This window comes from Salmo salar, chromosome ssa10 (genome assembly GCF_905237065.1).
Source record: "Salmo salar chromosome ssa10, Ssal_v3.1, whole genome shotgun sequence".
NCBI lineage: Eukaryota > Metazoa > Chordata > Actinopteri > Salmoniformes > Salmonidae > Salmo > Salmo salar.
Genome location: NC_059451.1, coordinates 96,729,137 through 96,741,984, shown reverse-complemented (window position 1 = coordinate 96,741,984; position 12,848 = coordinate 96,729,137). Strand labels below are relative to the sequence as shown.

At 41.6% G+C, this 12,848-nt stretch overlaps 1 pseudogene; it reads left to right on the top strand.

Moving 5' to 3' along the window:
* Positions 1 to 1,083: 1,083 nt before the first annotated feature.
* LOC123724570 (E3 ubiquitin/ISG15 ligase TRIM25-like) lies at positions 1,084 to 11,749 on the top strand (annotated as a pseudogene).
* Positions 11,750 to 12,848: the final 1,099 nt, after the last annotated feature.

Below are 12,848 nucleotides of genomic sequence, written 5' to 3'. Positions count from 1 at the left end.
TGTCCTGTGTGCGTCACTGAGTAGACTGATACCCCATTTCATGTATCCACAATCCATATGTAATGCTTTACAGTGCAAAATGAATGTTCAATACTTAAATAGGCTTACTAGAGAGATGATTTCCCACATAGTCCTGTAATAGGACCTATGACTGTATTATTTGAGTAGTGTTCTGTGGGTGTCACTGGAAAGGCTGATACCCCAGTTCATGGATCCATATATAATGCTTTAAGGTGCATAGACACTACCAGTCAAAAATTTGGACACACCTACTCATTCTATTTTTTTGTTGTTTTTTTTCTACATTGTAGAATAATAATAGTGAAGACATCAAAACTATGAAATAACACATATGGAATCATGTAGTAAGCAAAAAAGTGTTAAACAAAACAAAATATACTTTATATTTGAGATGCTTTCAAGTAGCCACCCTTCGCCTTTGCACAATCTTGGCATTCTCTCGACCAGCTTCATGAGGTGGACCTGGAATGCATTTCAATTAACAGGTGTGCCTTGTTAAAAGTTAATTTGTGGAATTTATTTCCTTCTTAATGCTTTTGAGCCAATCAGTTGTGTTGTAACAAGAAATTTCAGTACTGAGAGAGACTTGGACAATTATTCAAACAATCATCTTTTTCAACATCGATTAATTATTGCAATAATTAAACTGTCGACCGCACACTCTAAGTTGTGTTGCCGAGAGCTTAACTGATAATGAAAAAACAGAGACCTTATATAGGCCCTAAATGCTCAGTCAGTCATTTCTACCGTTCCCATAAGCCATCTTGGTCCATCTCCTAGTTATCATCTACACAGGATGTTGTTTTACTTCCAACCCAGCATAGTTTCCCAGATGCCAGGAAGATGAGACAATGAGGCATTGTTCTAAACTCTTTAGTATGGAATACTATAATTTCATGAATAAGGAATACTATAATTTTCATGTTTTATATGTTTTAATAGCCTCCTTCCTTCAGTACTATCTGTGACCATTTTTTGGCCATCAGCCAATTCTCTCAATGTGGTTCAACTAGCAGAACCAGAAAGTTACTCAGCTCTGTCAAACAAACATTTCCAGAGAAATGAAACTTAACAGGAAGACAACACCCTAAACTCTTGCCACTGTTCAGTCTGTTAGTCTGTGTATCACCATGGCAGAAACAACTTTAGAAGATAAGGATTTGATTACCTGTTCAATCTGTCTGGATCTACTGAAGGATCCAGTGACTACTGCCTGTGGACACAGTTACTGTATGGGCTGTATTAAGGACTGCTGGAATCAGGATGATCTGAAAGGTGTCTACAGCTGTCCCTTGTGCATGGAAAGATTCACCCCAAAACCTGTCCTGAAGAAAAACATAATACTGGCTGAATTAGTGGAGAAACAGAAGAAGACAGGACTCAGATCTACTCCTCCAGCTCTCTGTTATGCTGTACCTGGAGATGTGGAGTGTGACTTATGCACTGGGAGAAAACTCAAAGCAATCAAGTCCTGTCTGGTGTGTCTAGCCTCTTACTGTAAGACTCACCTCCAGCCTCACTATGAATCCCCTGCCTTTAAGAAGCACAAAAAGAAGCTTGTCGAAGCCTCCACACCACTACAGGAGAAGACCTTCCCTCATCATGACAGTCTGCTGGATGATTACTGCTGTACTCATCAACACTGTATCTTTCTGCTGTTCGTGATGGATGAACATAAAGGCCATGATACAGTTGCAGCAGAAAGGAGAAATAAACAGGTACCAAACCACTTCTATGCAAGCTATTCCAAAACGTACATTTAACACACTATAAATTATGTCTTTCAAAAAATACATTTAAAAAAAGTTCTAATGATTTCATCTGAGTTCCATGGTAATGAAGCACTGGGTAAAACTGTACCTAGTTAACACTCGGTGCCATCAAAGACACACACACAAGTTATTTTCAAGATAATGGTAGGAGTAGTTACAAAATCTTGTCATTATTCTCTAAAGAAGCAGAGGAGACCCAGCCATCGCTTATGGAACCCAGGTCATGAAGCCACAACATTTTCAGTATATGCAACTGACCATGAAGCCCACTTTCCAGGCTGCAGCGCCTTGCATGTTTTCCACTCAGCACATGGCCGGTCACACCATGGGCCCCTGCAGAGCTGGCCTGACTGCAATGCAACAAAAGCTGCTGCTAAGGGTCCCCCAACTAAGTTTCCGTTTATTTATTAGTATTTTCTTGTTTGTTTTGTTTGTTTTTACTTGTTTTTACTGTGAAGTGTTGGCATAGTAGAATACATAAGGCACCATTTTGAAATGTTGTAGTGTGCAGCAGTTTTCCTCGTTATGTCAGTCACTGTCAGACCTAAGCAAGCTATTTACTAGGCCTACCTGTCAGAAATGTCCAGTTGATCAATTCAGTGACAGAGGCAGGACAAGCAGGGCCCGTGTGCAAAATATTTATCACGGTGGGGGCCCAACCAAATCTCGCCAGGGGGCCCCCAAGAGGCTGGCCAGTGGAACAGAAGCAAATGCTGGGAGAGCGCCTCTTCCCGCTCAACCAGAATATGCACTCCAGCCTGACTGGAAAGATTGACATGTTGCTGGAGAGTCTGCAGAGTCTCTCCGCACCAAGTTGGTTGAAGCCATGGCAGTGCTGCAGGCTTACCAGTGATTATGACCAACTCATCTGGTGTTCCAAGTGTCTAATAAGCCACTGAATTGGGAACCTTGAATCTCACTTGACTGAGGAAAAACATAACATGGAAAAATAACTAAAACATAAAACAGTGCAAGAAAAATAAAACAATATTTTAAAGAAAAGAAAAGGAAATACCTTGATTGAGCTTTGACTAGGCAAAAAAAGGAAAATGGTTAAAATAAAAAAATCTTAAAGTATTGGATTTTAAGAATGATGACAGAAAATGTATTTACTGAAGTAATGCCTGGGATATCAAAGCCATGGCATTGTTAAATGCACATTTACTTTGCTTTCATTCATATTTTTTTTTGTATATATTATTTTTTATTAAGTGGTGTTGATGTAGGATTAGGGGGCACTCCTCCCTGGTCTATAAAGCCAGGGGTGAAGTTGCCTCTAGACACTGGTCTATGGTCAGTTTGTCATTTGTCAGCAAAAGGCAGCACAGACCACAGACCCTCTATCCAGATCATCTGTGAGTATACTGAGACCTATTTAGTGATCAAGAAATTGTGAGCTTTTGCTGGTGGGCCTTTTCTATATCCAGGACAAGTTAAGGGTTGTGGTTGAAGTATGGTTTAAGACAGAATGTTAAATAGTTTGGACTGTTGTTCTCTCTCCTCTCTCCCTCCCTCTCCCCACCCCCTCACATAAACTATGAAAATGTAATATTATTTAAACAAACTCTACCATTGTATTCATTGTATATGACATGTCATTGTGTAAAATAAATACATGAAGTATTCTATGAGTCATGTAAAGTGAATCAATCATCTGTGTTTATACTCAAGCTTTATTGGGAAAAAGGCATTCCGATCTTGCTCAGTAGGCTACATTCAAACTTTATATACCATTCTAACCTATACTCATACATATGAACCCTACTACATCCGCTGTTGTACAATGTTGCTTTTTATAACAAATACTTACAACAGTTGTATACAGTGTCAGACTTTCTAATAAATTCACAAGATATAGAATTCTCTCTCTATGGCAAAACACAGCCTCTCTAACAAGATGAGATCATCCAACTGAAGTTGTTATAGAGAGAACACCTAGTAGTCTTCCCAGTGTTCACTCTAGCTCTTCTTGCCACAGTCTACGATGTGTGCATTCGCTGGGACACAGTCCCTTCATGAAAGGGGATGAGACTCACCTGTTGTAAAATGGCTGCCCCCGGGGCAGGATCAGGGAGGGTGGGTGGGTGGGTCGGTCGGTCGGTCGGTCAGCCAGACAGACAGACAGAGAGAGAGAATTAATAACAGGGTTGTTCTAGCAATGGGAAATGTGCTTTTGTTCAACCATTTGTGCTGCGAGATACACAGATATTATGTTTACCCCAATCATCAGTCAATATTACACACTAAAAAAGCTATATGATCTCTCTCTCTCTCTCTCTCTCTCTCTGATGCTTGTGGTGGCTCTGATGCTTGCGGTTGCTTGTGGTGGCTCCCAAGTGGCACATCGGTCTAAGGCACTGCATCTCAGTGCAAGAGGTGTCACTGCAGTCCCTGGTTCAAATCCAGGCTGCGTCACATCTGGCTGTGATTGGGAGTCCCATAGGGTGATCCACAATTAGTTTGACCAGGGTTTTTTATTTTTTATTTCACCTTTATTTAACCAGGTAGGCAAGTTGAGAACAAGTTCTCATTTACAATTGCGACCTGGCCAAGATCAAGCAAAGCAGTTCGACACATACAACAACACAGAGTTACACATGGAGTAAAACAAACATACAGTCAATAATACAGTAGAAAAATAAGTCTATATTCAATGTGAGCAAATGAGATGAGATAAGGGAGGTAAAGGCAAAAAAAGGCCATGGTGGCAAAGTAAATACAATATAGCAAGTAAAACACTGGAATGGTAGATTTGTAGTGGAAGAAAGTGCAAAGTAGAAATAGAAGTAATGGTGTGCAAAGGAGCAAAATAAATAAATAAATACAGTAGGGGAAGAGGTAGTTGTTTGGGCTAAATTATAGATGGGCTATGTACAGGTGCAGTGATCTGTGAGCTGCTCTGACAGCTGGTGCTTAAAGCTAGTGAAGGAGATAAGTGTTTCCAGTTTCAGAGATTTTTGTAGTTCGTTCCAGTCATTGGCAGCGGAGAACTGGAAGGAGAGATGGCCAAAGGAGGAATTGGCTTTGGGGGTGACCAGAGAGATATATCTGCTGGAGCGTGTGCTACAGGTGGGTGCTGCGATGGTGACCAGTGAGCTGAGATAAGGGGGGACTTTACCTAGCAGGGTCTTGTAGATGACCTGGAGCCAGTGGGTTTGGCGACGAGTATGAAGCGAGGGCCAGCCAACGAGAGCGTACAAGTCGCAGTGGTGGTTAGTATATGGGGCTTTGGTGACAAAACGGATGGCACTGTGATAGACTGCATCCAGTTTATTGAGTAGGGTATTGGAGGCTATTTTGTAAATGACATCGCCGAAGTCGAGGATCAGTAGGATGGTCAGTTTTACGAGGGTATGTTTGGCAGCATGAGTGAAGGATGTTTTGTTTGCAAAATAGGAAGCCAATTCTAGATTTAACTTTAGATTGGAGATGTTTGATATGAGTCTGGAAGGAGAGCTTACAGTCTAACCAGACACCTAGGTATTTGTGGTTGTCCACATATTCTAAGTAAGAACCGTCCAGAGTAGTGATGCTGGATGGGCGGGCAGGTGCGGGCAGTGATCGGTTGAAGAACATGCATTTAGTTTTACTTGTATTTAAGAGCAGTTGGAGGCTACGGAAGGAGAGTTGTATTGCATTGAAGCTCGTCTGGAGGGTTGTTAACACAGTGTCCAAAGAAGGGCCAGAAGTATACAGAATGGTGTCGTCTGTGTAGAGGTGGATCAGAGACTCACCTGCAGCAAGAGCGGCATCATTGATGTATACAGAGAAAAGAGTTGGCCCAAGAATTGAACCCTGTGGCACCCCCATAGAGACTACCAGAGGCCCGGACAACAGGCCCTCCGATTTGACACATTGAACTCTATCAGAGAAGTAGTTGGTGAACCAGGCGAGGCAATCATTAGAGAGAGTCGAAAGCCTTGGCCAGGTCGATGAATACGGCAGCACAGTATTGTTTCTTATCGATGGCGGTTACGATATCGTTTAGGACCTTGAGCGTGGCTGAGGTGCACCCATGACCAGCTCTGAAACCAGAGCAGGGTAGGCCGTCATTGTAAATAAGAATTTGTTCGTAACTGATTTGCCTAGTTCAACTTTTAAAAAGCTATTTGTCTTGAAGCAGACTTTCAATTCTATATCTAAATCTTTGCTCCCACCTACTGGATGAAAATAAACTGAAGCTTAGATTTGTGATTGTGCTCTCAATCTATTGTCATGTTTCCCTTTGCTTATCCCCAAGTACTCTACCAGGAAGTAACTCCTACTGCAGCACAAGCATTTCCAGAGAAATAAAAACAACCAGGCAGATAACACCCTAACCCTACCTTAGTGTATCTACATGGCAGAGGCAATTTTACAAGATCAGGATCCTTTCTGCTGTCCGATTTGTCTGGATCTACTGAAGGATCCAGGGACTATTCCCTGTGGACACAGTTACTGTATGGGCTGTATTAAGGACTGCTGGGATCAGGATGACCTGAAAGGTATCTACAGCTGTCCCCGGTGCAAGGAAAGATTCACCCCAAGACTTGTTCTGAACAGAAACATTATTTTTGTTGGACTTGTTGAGAAACATAAGACAAGACTCCAAGCTGCTCCTCCTGCTCTCTGTTAAACTGGACCTGGAGATGTGGAGTGTGACGTCTGCAATGGAAGAAAACTCAAAGCCATTAAATCTTGTCACAATGAATTCAACCCAGGAAAAAGACAAGTTGATTGATGTCACTGGACAACTACAGTAGAAGATTTGCTCACTTCATGACAAACTGCTGGAGGTTTACTGCCGTACCGATGAGAAGTGTCTGCTGTGTGTGATGGATGAACATAAAGGCCATGATACAGTCTCAGCTGCAGCAGAAAGGACTGAGAAACAGGTAAGGACCAAAACATTTCAATGCAAGCTCTTTCACACTTTCAAAATACATATTAAATATAGGCCTATAATGGTTTAATCCTTCAGAGTGAATCCATGCTAATGAAGCACTAAGTAAAACGTTAACTAGTCAATACTCAGTGCCAACACACACACTCTTTACAATAACTGTGGAGATTGTTCTGCAGAAGCAGTTGGGAGAGAATCAGCAGAAATCCCAGCAGAGAATCCAGGAGAGAGAGAAGGAGATGCAGGACCTGAAATAGGCTGTGTGTTGGACCGTATATATTTACATTACATATAGTGCCTTCAGAAAGTATTCACAACCCTTGTCTTTTTCTACGTTTTGTTGTGTTACAGCCTGAATTTAAAATTGATTAAATTGAGATTTTGTGTCACTGGTCTACACACAATACCCCATAATGTCAAAGTGGAATTATGTTTTTAGAATTGTTTATAAATTAATAAAACATGAAAAGCTGAAATGTCTTGAGTCAATAAGTGTTCAACCCCTTTGTCATGGCAAGCCTAAATAAGTCCAGGAGTAAAAATTTGCATTAAACGTCACATAAGTTGCATGGACTCACTATGTGTGCAATAATAGTGTTTAACCAGATTTTTTAATGACTACCTTTTCTCTTTACCCTACTGTAACGTCCCTCAGTCGAGCAGTGAATTTCAAAACAGATTCAACCACAAAGACCAGGGAGGTTTTCCAATGCCTCACAGGAGCACATTATTGGTAGATGGGTCAAAATAAAAAATAAAGCAGACATTGAATATCCTTTTGAGCATGGTGAAGTTATTAATTACACTTTGGATGGTGTATCAATACACCAAGTCACTACAAAGGTACATGTCACGTTTGACTTGGACTGGTGGATGGGTGGAATCAAGTGCAGGAGACAGAGGTGCTGGAGGTGAGTGTCTTTAATGATCCTACTCACACGCCGAAAAGCACAGGGTGCTATACAAAGTTCCAGTAACTGGTAAACTGCGCCCGTACAGCACAAACAAAAATACACTTTCTAAGGCAAGGAGCGCAGCCCGGTAAATCCTTTCACAAAAACAAACTATCGATCACACAACGTGGACAATAAACAATCCCGCACAAAATCCCAACTGAAAACACACATTAAATAAGTCCCCACTAATGACATACACAAAACAGGTGCGGAACAGACAGGCAAAACTAAACGACACAGAAACAACGATCGGTGGCAGCTAATAGGCCAGCGACGACGACCGCCGAGCGCCGCCCGACCGAGGAGGGGCGCCACTTTCGTTGGATCCTGTGACAGTACAGGCGTCCTTCTTAACTCATTTGCCGGAGAGGAAGGAAACCGCTCAGGAATTTCACCATGAGGCCAATGGTGACTTTAAAACAGTTACAGATAGGAGAAAACTGAGGATGGCTCAACAACATTGTAGTTACTCCACAATGAATAACCTAAATGACAGAGTGAAAAGAAGGAAGCCTGTACAGAATAGAAATATTCCAAAACACGCATCCTGTTTGCAATAAGACATTTAAGAAAAACTGCAAAAAATGGGTCAAAGAAATTAACTTTATGCCCTGAATACAAAGCATTATGTTTAGGGCAAATCCAACACAACACATCACTGAGTACTACTCTTCATATTTTCAAGCACGGTGGTGGCTGCATCATGTTATGGGTATGCTTGTCATCTACAGAGTTTTTTAAAATTAAAATAAACGGAATAGAGCTAAGCACCAGAAAAATCATAGAGGAAAACCTGGTTCAGTCTGCTTTTCAACAAACACTGGGAGACACTTAGTCCCTTTCAGACAATTTTTTGCAACTCAGTGCAGTTAGCTTAATTATTTTGTGCAGTGTGAACACCCCAAAGGAACTCAAACCCCTGAAAAGATCCCCAGAAGCAAACCAAACTGAGACCATCTCTAGAGCTGGTCTGAGTTCCATTCGCTTGAATTCCTTGGTTCGGTTCCCTTTTTTAAGGCAATGTGAACACAAAGCTCCCCAGATTTGCTTGTCATTATTCCCGCACCACACAGTAGACTATTGCAAAAGCGTTTCACTTTCCATAACCCTCACATTGGTTCCACAAAAGAGAGAAGATGATGATGTGCAGGTTCGCAGAAAGAAATGTGCGCTGTTTTTAGATATTAATTAGAGATTATCAAGAACGCACCGAAATTCCAAAATAGGGTGCATTCGGGAAGGTATTCAGACCCCTTCACTTTTCCCACATCTTGTTACGTTCAAGCCTTATTCTAAAATTGATACAATATTTTTTCCCCTCATCAATCTACGCACAATACCCCATAATGACAAAGCGAAAACAGGTTTTTAGATTTTTTGCAAAAAGAACTATTCAGACTCTTTGCTATGAGACTCGAAATTGAGCTCAGGTGCATCCTGTTTCCATTGATCATCTGAGATGTTTCTGCAACTTGATTGGAGTCAAGTTTATTGGACATGATTTGGAAAGGCACACACCTGTCTCTATAAGGTCCCACAGTTGACAGTGTATGTCAGAGCAAAAACCAAGCCATGAGGTTATAGGAATTGTCCGTAGAGCACCGAGACAGGATTGTGTCGAGGCACAGATCTGGGGAAGGGTCCAAAGAATTTCTGCAGCATTGAAGGTCCCCAGGAACACAGTGGCCTCCATCATTCTTAAATGGAAGAAGTTTGGAACCACCAAGACTCTTCCTAGAGTTGGCCGCCTGGCCAAACTGAGCAATCGGGGGAGAAGGGTCTTAAATAGGGAGGTGACCAACAACCCGATGGTCACTCTGACAGAGCTCCAGAGTTCCTCTGTGGAGGTGGGAGAACCTTCCAGAAGGGCAATCCTCTCTGCAGCACTCCATCAATCAGGCCATTATGGTAGAGTGGCCAGACGGAAGCCACTCCTCATTAAAAGGCACATGACAGCCCGCTTGGAGTATACCAAATGGCACCTAAAGGACTCTGACCATGAGAAACAAGATTCTCTGGTCTGATGAAACCGAGATTTAACTCATTGGCCTGAATGCCAAGCGTCACGTCTGAAGGAAACCAGGCATCGCTCATCACCTGGCCAATACCATCCCTACGGTGAAGCATGGTGGTGACAGCATCATGCTGTGGGGATGATTTTCAGCGACTGGGGACTCGTCAGGATCGAGGGAAAGATAAATGGAGCAAAGTACAGAGAGATCCTTGATGAAAACCTGCTCCAGAGTGCTCAGGACCTCAGACTGGGGTGAAGGTTCACCTTCCAACAGGACAACGATGCTAAGCACACAGCTAAGACAACGCAGCAGTGGCTTTGGAACATGTCTCTGGATGTCCTTGAGTGGCCCAGCCAGAGGGCTGACTTGAACCTGATCGAACATCTCTGGAGAGACCTGAAAATAGCTGTGCAGCGACGCTCCCCATCAAATCTGACAGAGCTTGAGAGGATCTGCAGAGAAGGAAGGAGAAACTCCCCAAATACAGGTGTGCCAAGCTTGTAGCATCATACCCATGAATACGCTAGGCTGTAATCGCTGCCAAAGGTGCTTCAACAAAGTACTGAGTAAAGGGTCTGAATACTTATGTACATGTGACATCATTTTTTAAATATTTTTTTAATAAATTTGCTAGAAATGTCTAAACCTGTTTTTGCTTTGTCATTATGGGATATTGTGTGTAGATTGAGGGGAAGAAAACAATTTAATCAATTTTGGAATAAGGCTGAAATGTAATAAAATGTGAAAAGGGGAAGGGGTCTGCATACTTTCCGAATACACTGTATGTGTGGAGTTTAGTTCAGATTATTTGTTTGCAATATGTGATCTATAGGCTAAGAGATGTTCATAAACTGTTCACTTGATTGTGGGGTTTGAGTAGTGTGAGAAGACAACATATTTGGTAAAGAATCACAACATAGTGAACAAAATCAATTTGAGCTCTTGTAGGGGAAGTAGCCTACATTGGGTGTACAGTTTTCAATTACAGTATTATTTCATCTGCAATTATTCTTCTGCTATTTATTCTGTTACCAATAATATTTATAATAGTATCTTCTTTTTAAAATGATTATGTATCCCCTTTTTTACTAAATGGAATGGCTTGTCCAGCACTTTGCAAAAACCCAGAGTGCATTGAGTGAATATTGGAAAAAGATCTTGGTTCCTTTCTAAACATAGCAATGTGAATGCAAAGAAGACTCGTACCACTAAATAGGTGATGTGAACTGGCAAAAGAATTGAGTCCTCATTCAAAGGCCAGGATATTGTGAATACAAAGAGAACTGAGTTCTTTAGCTTTTTTACCGCAGAATTCACTTTAAAGAGGACTGAGATCAGTTATTTGTGAAAACTCAACATAAGGCCAAACATACACTGGAGTTCCTTACCAAGATGACAATGTTTCTGAGTGGCCTAGTTATAGTTTTGACTTAAATTGGCTTGAAAATCTATGGTAAGACTCGAAAATGGCTGTCTGGCAATGATCAACAACCAACCTGACAGAGCTGTAACTGTTGCCAAAGGTGATTCTAACATGTATTGACTCAGGGGTATGAATACCTTTGTAAATGAGATATTTCATTTTCAATCCATTTATACAAATTTCTAAAACCATGTTTTTACTTTGTCATTATGGGGTATTGTATGTAGATGGGTGAGAAAAAAAATGTTTTAATCAATTTTGAATTCAGGCTGTAACACAATTAAATGTGGAGTAAGTTAAGGGGTATGAATACTTTCTGAAGCCACTGTATATATTTAAATGTTTACATTTACAGGCTGTCTGGGGTCCTAGTGAGAGCTGGGTGAATGGACGAGTTGAAATGGACTCCCTCCTGTCTCTGTGTGTGTCCTTACAGCGCTGAGCACAGGTGGAATTGGGAGGGCAGTGAGAGGATCTTTACTGAGGTGATCCACTACATTAAAAGAAGGCACTCTGAGGTGAAGGAGCTGAACAGAGCCCAGGAGAAGGCTGAAGTGAGTTGGGCTGAAGGACTCCTGGAGCAACTGGAGCAGGAGGTGGCTGAGCTGAGGAGGAAAGATGCTGAGATAAAGCAGCTCTCTCACACAGAGGCCCACATCCATTTCCTCCAGGTCAGATGACAGTAAAAAGACTGTCTTCTGAAGCAGGCATCTTTCAAACATGATCTTAAACTGAGCTGTGTTTTGGTTCACCCATCAAAAACGCAGATAGGAGAATGTTTTGAAAAATGTCGTGTGAATGTGTGGTCATTGTTATCTTGATATGTGAGCATGTATTATACACGTATTGTTTTTCTAGGTTCTCTTTCTGCAGACTGTGTGTGTGTGTGTGTGTGTGTGTGTGTGTGTGTGTGTGTGTGTGTGTGTGTGTGTGTGTGTGTGTGTGTGTGTGTGTGTGTGTGTGTGTGTGTGTGTGTGTGTGTGTGTGTGTGTGTGTTTTCTTGCTGGTGGTTTTTGTGAAATCCCCATTCCCAATTAGACTCGCTATCGTAGCAAACAACACTGTCAAATGTCTGACTACATTCTACATCATTCCACTTTCCTTCTTGATCCATCCCCACACAATTCTCTCTACCATACCCATTTGGTTCCCCTCTCTTCCAGTTCCAAAACGTAGCCTCTCCATCACTATAGGGCCCATTGCCAATCAAAATCCTGACTTTTAGAGTCCCATGAACACAGGCTTGAACCATAATTTTATCATTATAGTATGTCATATACGCCTCTCTCTCACACACACATACACTGACCTGAGATCAGCAGGGAAGAGCCCCACTACCGCAATGATCAACCTGTAATAGTAAATATTGTGGATTAAGAATACATTTGCATGACCGTTACTGCATGTTTGGCACTGCAATACTGTTTAATCTATATATACTATCATTTGAAAGTATGCTACAGTTTGTAGTTCAACACTTGATGTTGAGGACACTGAAATAGGAACTTTCTGTATTGTCTTTCCTCCCTCACCAACCTCTCTTTTCGCCTACTAAATTCTCAGAATGCATTGCCAGAGAAGATACAATGTTCCTCCCGTCGGACCCTTGCCTGCAATTTATTGTGAGAAAGAAAGGTGAAGAAGGACAGGAGAAATTGAGAATAAACAATTAAGAAATAGCCCTTGTCTCTCATTATCATGTAACTGCCAAAATAAAGGAAACACCAACATAAAGGTTCTTAATAGAGCTTTGGGCCACCATGAGCCAGATCAGCTTCA